This window comes from Saccopteryx leptura, chromosome 2 (genome assembly GCF_036850995.1).
Source record: "Saccopteryx leptura isolate mSacLep1 chromosome 2, mSacLep1_pri_phased_curated, whole genome shotgun sequence".
NCBI classification, from domain to species: domain Eukaryota; kingdom Metazoa; phylum Chordata; class Mammalia; order Chiroptera; family Emballonuridae; genus Saccopteryx; species Saccopteryx leptura.
The window spans coordinates 121,328,092-121,339,898 of record NC_089504.1 but is presented as its reverse complement, the minus strand read 5'-3'; the positions used below and the strand labels follow the sequence as shown (position 1 = coordinate 121,339,898).

At 40.2% G+C, this 11,807-nt stretch overlaps 1 pseudogene; it reads left to right on the top strand.

Moving 5' to 3' along the window:
* Positions 1–8,855: 8,855 nt before the first annotated feature.
* On the top strand, positions 8,856–9,979 carry LOC136393105 (Bardet-Biedl syndrome 5 protein homolog pseudogene; annotated as a pseudogene).
* Positions 9,980–11,807: the final 1,828 nt, after the last annotated feature.

Here is an 11,807-nt window from a genome sequence, read left to right as displayed (position 1 = left end):
GTCATGCACAAATAGAATCATCTGAAGGGTCTTTGGACTTTAAATTTTCAATATTTCTTAACCATATGGTTAGAAGAGTTGTTGCCTACAGAGGTGGGAACCTAGATTCTACATTTTACTTGGGCTACTTGCTTGTTGTGTGGCACGGTTATGACCAAGACACTGGACTCAGAACCTTAGTCTCCTTGTTGGAAAAGTAAGAGTGCTGTATTTTTCTCAATGCTCTTTAAGGTCTTGCAACTCTACAGGTCTATGACTTGCTTTAAGAGGTTACCAAGATATATAGTTGTATATTGTATGTGATTTTATTTCTGTTTCAGCACAATTAAGCACTTCCTGGACAGTGACTACACTGTATTCTTCTCTTGTGGTTTCAAAGGTTATAACCAGAGTTTCATATGGTTCCATATATCTTTGCTAAAAGATTTAGACTCAAGAGAACATAGTCTTTGGCTTATTGCCATTTATTGAATTAGTTTAATGAAATGTGAAAGAATGAGCTTCCACCCAGGTACAGTTTTAGGTGAAGCAACCTATAGAGACACAGACATTAATTCAACATTTGGTCAGACTGAATCTCAACCTTACATCTAGCTCTTGAGGGTGGGGAAGGAGGTGTGACTGTTTGGGTCTCATGTGTCTCCCTGAGATGGTACTTCTATTTGTCTTTATAAACAAAATTTGACATGCTTTTTATGAGAACATTTGAATATTACACTGAAGAGGATTTTCCTCTCTATTTGTCTATGCATTTTACACAATTTCTAGGCACTGGAATATATCAATTAAAAATACAACATAGATCATTTTCTCAGAGCTTATATTCTAGCAAGGAAATAGAGGAGGCTGACAAATAACAATAGACATAATAAAAAATTAAATAATGTAGTACGTAATCCTATATCACATGTAATTTAGTATGTGATAAATACAATGGGAATAGGGGAAAAAAGAAAACAGTAAAGAGGGTTAAGAGGATTAGGATGTTGGGGGAGGTGGTCTGTAATTTTAAATAGGCTTAGGTTGCAGAGGATACATTTGAGCTTGAAGTCAGTGAGGACATGAACTGTGTGGATATTGAGAGAAAAAGGGTTCTTAGCAGAGGCAACAGCAAAGACAAAAACTCTAAAGTTTCACAGTGCCTGGAGTGTTAAGATATCTCAAGGAGGCTAGGATGACTGCAGCAGAAGGAACAAAGAAACAGCCAGGGACAGATCACAATTTTCCATTCGCTTCTCCAGATCCATTCTTCTCTCTTTTCCGTCCTGTTTGGAGGCACAGGAGGGCGTCTGCGTATGAACTCTATCAGTAATATCAGCAAGCTCCTTTGCCCACCAGCTTCCAGTGAGGTTTAACCAGTGAGGGTTATAGACAGGAGATTTGCGGGCTAGGGAATAGTGAGGTGAGGAAATGTATTCCCCTGGCTCCCTCCATGCTAAGTTGCTGCTTTTTGACTTTACCTTTTTACCAAAGGCCACTGATCCTGTCAGGCAGCCCTCTCTGTGAAGCGTCTCTCTTGGGCTCATGTAAGTGGTAATTTCTTTCTCCTCTTGCCCTAGTAGAACTAGTGATGGTAACAGCTCTCCACTATTGAGACCTCAGGGTAGTGCCCCATCTATAACTCACTTTTTTTAATCCTCAGCCTCAACTTTGCAAATAGCCCCTTTACTAAATTCCTCTCAATTACCAGTTTAATACTGCCACCATTTTCCCTCCTGGTCCCTAACCAGTAAAGGTGTTATAAACTATTATAAGACAATTTATTCTGAGAGAGGTGGAGGAGATGCAAAAGAGCTACTTATATTCTAAAAGAATCAGTTCAGTTCCTATGCTGAAACAAGGAGAACTGTTAGGAGGTTACTGCTGTGATCCAGGTGAGACACATTTAATTTGTATCTGACTACAAGAGGCCAGTTATTCTAATCAATACCCTGTCAATCTAGAATGCATCCCATAAGCCTTGATACAAAACCCACAAACTAACCATGGTCTATCTCTAAGGTTTACTCATCTGGCTTAACTGAAACTTAGTGCCTATTAACTAATAACTCCCCATTTTCTCCTCTCCCAGCCGATGGCAACCTCCATTCCACTCTTCAAGTCTATGAATTTGACTACTTTAGATAACCTAATAGAAGTGAAATCGCAAAATATTTGTCTCTTGACCTGCTTATTTCACTTAGCATAATGTCCTCAAGTTTCATCTTTTTTATTTTTAAGGCTGAATACTTTTTTTGTTACATGAAAATACCACATTTTCTTTATTCATCTGTCAATAGGTATTTGGTTTGTTGTTTCTACAACTTCGCTATTGTGAATTTTGATAGAATCAACATGGGAAAGCTAGTTCAATTTTTCAACATTATTTTTGAATGCCTACTATATATTTTTTTCTAGACAAATGTTTCAAAGTTAAGAAGGATGAGATGGCAGTGGGTTGGTGGTAGCAAATATTAATTGAGTACATTTCAAATTCCAACTGACAAGAGATATGGAAAGATACAGAAGTGTTGAGCAGCTGTAACAAGGAGATGTGACCTAGTTTAGGGGAGTTCCATGGAAGACTTTTCTTGCAGAGAAACAGAACTCTGTTCTACCTATACAGTAGTAAAGGACACTTTCACCAAGAATAAGGTCTTTCATACATGACAAAATCAGACTTTTTTTAGTTATTCTTTGACTTGGTTTGTTTGAACACAAATAGAGGTTGCTTACTAGTTTGATTAAAGCAATGGAGGCAAAATATCACCTACCTGCTCATGGTGGGGTTGTGGCTGTGAGGTTAGACTTGTGTTAGGGCCCATCTTTATAGACTTTGTATGTAATTAGTTATGTATGTGACTTATTTCCCCCAAGTAAATTGCATTGGATTCTGAGAGAAGGGGACAGAATTTCCACATACTGAGCACAACTCTATTTGAGGCATTATTCCAGGAATTTTAGTGCATTTACTGTTCTTTTCTCACAGCCCACATGGAATCTAGTTTGTCAGCACTACTGTGAAAAATATACCCCTAATTTGACAACCTCTGCTATTTTCTCTTTAATTTAACCCACTATAATCTCAAATATAGGCTGGTGTAATAGTTTTCTAACTTGTCTTCCTGTTTCTACTCATGTGTCCCCATAATCAATGGGTTCTCCTCGTGGTGACCAGAGGGAGGTAAAAAAGTTAATCAGAGCATGTCACTCTTTTACTCAATGTGCTTCAGTGTTTTCCCTTTGCCTTGCCCAGAAAATGGGAAGCCTGTACATTCATGACAAGGATGTTCTGTCCTTTGACTTTCCTCCCAACTCTTATTGCTCTCAGTCTCTCTCACTGCAATCTGGTCTGTTGCCATTCTTGGTACATTCCAAATATGGTGCCTGCCTTGGAGTCTTTACACTTGCTGTTGCTTCTGCCTGAGCCATGCATGCTCTTCACACAGACAACCACGTAATTTGTTTCTTCTCCATGTTCAGGTTTGACCTTCCAGTCTCAGAGAAGCGTTACTGATCAACTGATTCACAATGACAAGTTCTCCCCTCATTGCTTGACCCTTGCTCTTGGATCCCTTGCTCAACTTGATTTTTCTTCATAGCCCGTATCACCTTCAATATAACATGTGTTTATTTGCATACTTTTCAGAACATAAATTCCAGAAGGACAGAAACATTTTCTTTTTCTTTCTTCTTTCTTCCTTTCTTTCTTTCTTTCTTTCTTTCTTTCTTTCTTTCTTTCTTTCTTTCTTTCTTTCTTTCTTTCTTCTTTCCCCTTCCTTCCTTCCTTCCTTCTTTTCCCTCCCTCCCTCCCTCCCTCCTTTCCTCCCTTCCTTCCTTCCTTCCTTCCTTCCTTCCTTCCTTCCTTCCTTCCTTCCTTCCTTCATCTTTCTTTCTCTCTTTCTTTCTCTCTTTCTCTCTCTCTCTCTCTCTCTCCCTTCCTTCCTTCCTTCCTTCCTTCCTTCCTTCCTTCCTTCCTTCCTTCCTTCCTTCCTTCCTTCCTTCCTTCCTTCCTTCCTTCCTTCCTTCCTTTCTTTCTTTCTTCTTTCTTTCACTCCAAATTCTCAGAATCAAATACCAAACATGGTGCCTGGTAAATAACAATATTCTGCCTGACCTGTGGTGGTGCAGTGGATAAAGCATCAACCTGGAATTCTGAGGTCACCAGTTCAAAACTCTGGGCTTGCCTGGTCAAGGCACATATGGGAGTTGATGCTTCCTGCTCCTCCCTCCCTTCCCTTTCTCTCTCTCTCTCGCTCTCTCTCCTCTCTAAAATGAATAAATAAAATCTTTAAAAAAATTAACAATATTCTACAAATATTTTCAGAATAATTGACTGACTGAATGAATGATCTTATTTAAAATTCCCTGTCTGTGATGATCATGAAAGGCGAGTGCCAGGAGTCTAGAACTGAACCCTACGACTGTTTGGGTATCTTTTAGTGCCTGAAACTACTTTGAATATAAGTAAACATTTTGAAAATATTTCTTAAAAATATAAGAATATAGTCATGACCATTAAACTTTGCAAATTGCTGTTGAGAGGCAATACAGTTTTATTAAATAAAAGCGTGGTCTTTGTGGTTAGACTTGGTGTATGAATATTATATTGACCACTCGCTTTATCAGATTGAAAAAAATCACTTAACCTCTTTGAGCTGGCTTTCCTGACCTGAAAAATTAGGTTAATAATAGTACTAGCCCCATTGGGATTAAATAGAAGGAGGAAGCTACTCTGCAGAAGGAGGTCTGCATATGTTATCAGTAACATAATGCCTCAGCTGGGGTGGAGCAACCTCTTTTGTCCCTGGGGTTTTCCTGTGGCAGAGCAGTATCTCAGTCAGTATTTTCTACTTGTCTGCTCCTTTATTAGGTTTTAAGCCTGTGGAGGGCAAGGACTTAATTTTATTAACCTTTAAATTTCCAGAACCAGTACATTGAAAATCTTCAGTGAATCTGTTTTGAATCCCATATGACTGAATTAGAGATGACTGCCCTTATTCCAGAAAAAGAAGGGCACTGTGATATTGACTAGTGTCAATATTAATAACTATTGATAAGGCACAGGCACCTACTTACAGTCATGTACATAAAACATTATTAGCAAAAGCCATTCTAGACAAGTAAATATGGGGTTTGAGGTGGCGGTCCCATAGAAAGATGGACAGGGAGTAGAGCAGTACCCCCTGGAGAACGCCCCTCAGTGCAGACTTCATCCCTTTCCCGCCCTTTTTCGCCTCTTGCCAAAGTTGGTTTCCTAAGCACTCCGGTTGGATCTCTTTGATCATTTGCTGGGTACTGCTGCCAGTTGTGTAAGGTGAGTAGTGGAAATTTCTATTCAGCTTATAAATAGTTGAAGAGCCTGTCTCGGTGAAATGTGAAACAAGCAATTATTCCATTTTCTCCTGGGAGGATGGATCAGAATTTGGTGAACGATGCTGTCACGTCAGCTATGTCAAGGCCGCTGTTCATGAGGCCGCACCGATATAAGTTATTCATGGGGACATAACAAACAAAGGCTTAGCTTTAGCAAATAATAAGCATTCTTTTTTTTTGAGAGAGAGAGAGAGAGAGAGAGAAATAGAGTGAGAAGAAGGGAAAGAGAGGCAAGGAGGAGAGAAGCTCCTCTTAGTTGTGCATTGATTGCTTCTCATATGTGCCCTGACCGAGGATCAAACCTGTGACGTTGGGCTCAAGCTGAGCCAGGGACCCCTTGTTCAAGCCAGCAACCCTGGGTTTCAAACTGGTGGCCTCAGCATTCAGGCTCAATGCTCTAACCACTGCACCACCACTGGTCAGGCATAATGAGCATTGTTCTCCTGAAGGGTGCTCTGCAGCTAGAAGCTGAGGCTGCAGGGTCATCCTGTCAGAAGCAGAAATGGGCCTCACATCCTTGAGGGGTCCTGTACTTGGCAAACACACACAAAAAATGCACTGAGCACTTCAAGGAAGCTTCAGGGAACTTTATGCTCTTTCTGGGGACATGGGCAGGGTGGGGGCTCATTCTTCTTGTTCCAGGGGAAGCAGAGAAAATACTTTTAGAAGTGATATGTTTCTATCCTGGATAAATATCAGGTGTTTGTGTGTGGGGACTGGGAGTGGGTGTGGGGTGTGTGGGGGAGAGGTTCTTCCTAATGTACTTGGCACATTTATTCAGATCTTAATACTCTGGTGCCTAGAGTTAAGCAATCTGAGAGAAGGGAGATTTCTCAGAGTGACATTTAGTTGTTTTATGCACAATTACTATTATTTAAAGAGGATATTGTTTCACAGGATGAATGAAGGTTAGTAGTAAAGAATACTAAAGAGTACTTTTCTTTTTGGTTTTTGGCTTGAAGGAACTCTAAAGTCTTCATAGTGAATAGTTAAAAAAAGGAGTATTTGTTTTGGAATCAGATACAAGTCACAATTCTAGGTCTCCTGAAACTATAGGAAGGCTACCTAACTTCTCTGAGCACTCTAATGGTGGATATAAACTTGGAAAGCTCTTACTAAATGACATAACCTGCCCAAAACATCGAGCACTATCCCTTTTGTTCATTAGGTGTTCAACAAACGTTAATTCCATTTCCCCTTCAACTTTTCTCAAAAACAATATGCTCTTCCTAGTTATCTACTCATTTGAATTGATTATCTGTATTCTGGTACCTTTTAGGCAATATCCAGCACTCAGGATAAAGTGCACACTCTTTAGTGCAGCCTTTTCTAGGTCTCTTGTGTCCTGCTGGTCCCCATACTTCCCAGCCACATTTACTTTTTTGGGGCCCAGTTTTCTTCATGACATCTGGCTAACTCATTCTTGAAAATATATCTTGGCTGTCATTTGTCCGTGTGCTTTTTCTGAACCCTAAGTTTGACCTCTGTGTTCCAGTGGCACCTCTCATATCTTTTGTTAAACACTGTGTTGGATTTTTCTGTGTCCTCCACAGGACTTCAAGTTTTGGGCACCCACCATAGTGAGTAGCACATAGCAAGTGATCAATGAACATGTTAAATGAACAGACAAATGAAAGGCTAAATATGAACAAGGGATTCCCTAATTTGAAGATAGTGAAAAATAGAGACACCTAAGGCATGCCTGGACCAAGAATTAAGCTTTTACTTCACTTTTGGTGAAGATAGTTGTTAGTTTATGGGGAATTCTGTGTTATTGTGGATAAGAATATAGACAATGGATTGTGAAGGCCTGGATTTAGAACTGTTCTCTGTCATTGCTGTGTAATCTTGGGTTAGTTACTCAATCTCTCTGCAACTTTGTTTTCTTACCTGCAAAGTGAAGATAATAATTATTTCTGTTTCAGCAGTTATAAAAATTAAATTAGTTTTGCATGTAATGAGCTTCTAACACTTGAAAAGAGCTTATACCAGTACATGGTATATGATAAATAATAAGAATTTAAAAAATGAGGCCCTGGCCTGTTGGCCCAGCATGTGGATGTCCTGGGTTTGATTATCCGTCAGGGCACACGAGAGAAGAAACCATCTGCTTCTCCACCCTTCCGCTTTCTCTCTCTTTCTTCTCCTCCTGCAATGGTCTACCAAGTTGGCTCTAGACTGAGGATGGCTTCATGGCCTTGTCTCAGGTGCTAAAATAGCTTGGTTGCTAAGCAACAGAACAACAGCTACAGATGGGCAGAGCATCAGCAGGGGTTTGCTGAGGGGATCCCAGTTGGGGCGTCTGCGGAAGCCTGTCTGCCTCTCTGCCTCTCAATTAAAAAAAAATATTTTAAAGATGGAAAAAAAAGCACTCTTACAATTAAGTGCAAAGGACCAGATGTGGACTCAGAATAGGGTAGGGTGCCCATAGACAAGAGGCATTATTAGATTGAAAGTATCTTATTACCTTTCCGAAGCTGACAAAACTGAAGAATTAACATCGTTATAAAAAGTAATATCTCTCTGTTGGTTCCTGAGATTAGCATTAGAGGAGAGAGCAGAGAGGAGAGCAGAGAGGCCACGTGGAGGAGGCCAGGAGAAACAGCTAAGATGGCAGAATGCTAAAGGAGAACCAGTGGGGGCAGAGTTTGTGCAGAGAGAAGGAGATGGGGAACAGAGGTGAATAAGGCTGGTGAGCTAGAAACCTTTGATTCTAGGAAACTCAGATAAGTCAGTAGCTTTGTGAGCACTGAATGAGTGGGTTTTGGAGCCCAGTGTGTGTTTTTACTTGCCTGCCGGGTGCAAGCTAAGATTAAAGGTAATGGCCCACCAGTTCTTGGCTCCATTGTTTCATTACCATCTGTCCGAATCTAATGCAAACCTGCATGGGCCAGGTGGCTGTGATGGTGGCCGTCGTTACTGACTTTATATATACTTCTCAAAAATTCATTTGGACTTGGTGTCTCTATGTGACTCGCGGATTTTAAGTAGAGTACTTTACAACAGAAGGATCAGGGACAGGCCTCAGTGGACATTTGAGCTGAGACTTAAGCGACAAAGGCGGGCATGCTAAGAACTGAGGAAACAAGAGTTCCAGACAGAAAACAGGGCCCCACAAAGGCTCTAAGCCCTGCTTGACTGGAAGGTAGACAGAAGCAGGGAGAGGGGCAGGAGTTCGGAGAGGTGGGCAGGGCCAGATGCAGGCGTCCCTGGAAGGCACTTTTGGAGTTTTAGGTCTAAATGTATTGGCAGTGTAGGGGAATGAAGGGAGTGGGTGGAACAGCTGGCACATGTGTTTGGAGGCCGGGACGGTCATTCAGAGTCAAGCACAAGCTCCTGGGCCGGTGCCAGCTCAGCTACTCTAAGGAGCTGAACCCTCTCCCAGCCTCAAATCAGCTAATGCCCTACCGCGAGAAAGCTTGGTTCTCAGCCGTAGACGTAGCGACAATGGTGGCCTGTTGCCTTGGAGCCGGCAAAACGCCGCTCGGCCTTCCCCTCTGTACAGAGTGCCACCAAAGAGCCTTGGTCATCATGTTGGTGATGGACACGCTTTGGGAGGACTGGGATGTCCGCTTCAACGTGTCCTCGCAACAAATGAAAACAAGACCTGGAGAAGTCCTTATTGATTGTTTAGATTCAATTGAAGACATCAAAGGAAATAATGGGAATAGAGGCAGACTCTCAGTAACAAATTTAAGAATTCTTTGGCACTCTTTGGCATTTCCCAGAGTCAATCTTTCTATTGGTTACAACTGCATATTGAATATTACAACCAGGACAGCTAACTCTAAATTACGAGGCCAAACTGAAGCTCTTTATATACTAACAAGGTGTCACAGTACTCGTTTTGAGTTTATATTTACAAATTTGGTTCCTGGAAGTCCTAGACTTTTTACTTCTGTGATTGCAGTACACAGAGCATATGAAACTTCTAAAATGTATTGTGATTTTAAAGTGAGAGTGCACTAATTCAAAATAAGCAACTAAGATTATCACCACAAGAACACGTATATGATAAAATCAATGGAGTATGGAATTTATCCAGTGATAAGGGAAATTTGGGAACCTTTTTTATTACCAATGTGAGAATTGTGTGGCATGCAAATATGAATGATGCTTTTAATGTCAGTATACCATATCTGCAAATTTGTTCAATAAAGACTAGAGTTTCGAAATTTGGGTTAGCTCTTGTCATAGAAAACTCTCAGCAGAGTGGAGGATATGTCCTTGGCTTTAAAATAGATCCTGTGGAAAAACTGCAGGCATTGGTTAAGGAGATCAATTCACTTCACAAAGTGTATTCTGCCAGTCCTATATTTGGAGTGGATTATGAGATGGAAGAAAAGCCACAGCCCCTGGAAGCTCTGACAGTTGAACAAATTCAAGATGATGTGGAAATGGACTCTGATGATCACCCAGACACTTTTGTGGGTTATTATGCTGATGGCAATAAGCAACAAGATCGTGAACCTGTATTTTCAGAAGACCTGGGGCTTGCAATAGAGAAATTGAAGGATGGATTCACCCTACAGGGACTTTGGGAAGTAATGAGTTAATCTTGAGTTGAGCTGGATTTCTATTTAAAGATATTTCAAGATTAAAGATATTGGTTTCCAGCTATAAGGCATGGAATAGTTTTTACAATTATAGAAAAAGCTTTTTAAGAAAGAATTTTTAATGATTAAGGAAAAACTCATTTATCTAGGATTTTACTGTCAGTTTTCTAAAAATTATATTTAAAATTGTAATCAAAGTGTATCTAGTTTATAAATATGTTTATTTTGTACCTAATGCTTGTAAATCATTAGTCTCTGGATATTAAATGACTGTATCATATTGAGTTTAATAAAGAATTTATGCAGCACCAAAGGAAAAAAAAAGTAATATCATTGCAACTGCTCCTCCTTCTCCCCTCCTCTGTAGAGTGGGTGAGTTTAGTGACAGACTGCTTTGGAAGGAGCCAGAAATATCAGCTTAAAAAATGCTTGGCAACCACTTTAGAGTGATTATCTGACTTTGTGAGAAAGGGAGAACACTGAGGTATTCCTCTTCCCCAAATTTAGAAATGTCACGGAGGCATAATGAATCATCTCTCAGAGGCTTTAAAAATGCTTTTCTCATACTGAGTGTTGCCTATTGCCTTCCATTGCTGTCATTTGTGAACCTCAGGATAATCCACAAAACCCCCCCAAAGCTACTGTGTTTTATGAATGACAGGATCTGCTTCGTGTCTAATTCCTTTGCACTTGGGTGGACATTATATTTGGCCCGTCAACCCGGGGCTATTCAAATTTCTATGAATAGTCTTAAGTCAGTGAGGGTAACCTCATCCTTCTTATCAGCCAGGAGCTCAGACACGGGCCAATGCAATACAAGGAAAGGAATTTTGGAGGAAAAATTTTCCTGCTAGATGTGAAATTCTCCTCTGCTGGATGTTAAAAAAGAAACAGGTGTCTCTTACTTCTGCTGACAACCACTTCTGGGCAAGACCACCAGCCTTAGGATGAACTAGTAACTGCAACAGGCAGTTGGGAGAGGTGGGAGGCAGTGCACTCAGGATGACACTGTCGAGCCCTGTGATGAGTCTTAACTTTGTACTTCCTCTTCTGCATTACACTAAATGTTCTTATTGTTCAGCTACTTTATTTGGGGTTTTAGTTATTTGCATCCAACACATGTTCTAGTCACACGTGCTTGTGATGCTTCTTCTACACTGACCTGCAAGGCAGTTATTTATGCCCATGTGGGTGTCCCTGTTAGATTGTGCATAACTTGAGGGCAGATGCCATGGCTCATCCATCTTTTATTTCACTATTTGTTGATATATAACAATGTTGAAAGCAATATGCCCCGGCAGCCTTTGGCCCCATTTAACAGCAGTGAATCCCCGATTAAAAAATAGTTTGGTTTTTTGATCTGAAATCATAAAGCCAGTGCTCAGTAGAAGTGAATAAAAGCATGACCTTTCAGTATCTTTTTTATGTTGCCCATGCAATAGTTGGATACAATAAATCTTATTATAGATTAAACCACTGAACTATGTTTTCATAACATGCAACCAAGTACACTCCCCTTAGCTTTCCCTCTATCAAGACTAATTTCAGGCAGTCTGTTTATAGAGTGAAGATGAATTTTATTGGTGACAAATGCACTCCTACATTAACAAATTAAGTGTACTCTCAAAGGAGAAAAAACAAACTCAGAGAAAATTGGGTTGTCTGAAAATTGAAGTCTATAAAAGGACTTCTTTCCTCAGGGGACATTCAGTATTTTTATAATCACGTAGAAAGAAAACATATGCCTCTTGGGTATACTATTAAAATAAATTAATTTTGCTGTCTTATTCATAATGGCTAACAGCAAACTGAGAATGTTTATTTCTAGACTCCTCTTGCTCACACAACCAGATTTTTCTATGACTTTCATTGCATTAAAGATGAATAGTTGTGCCA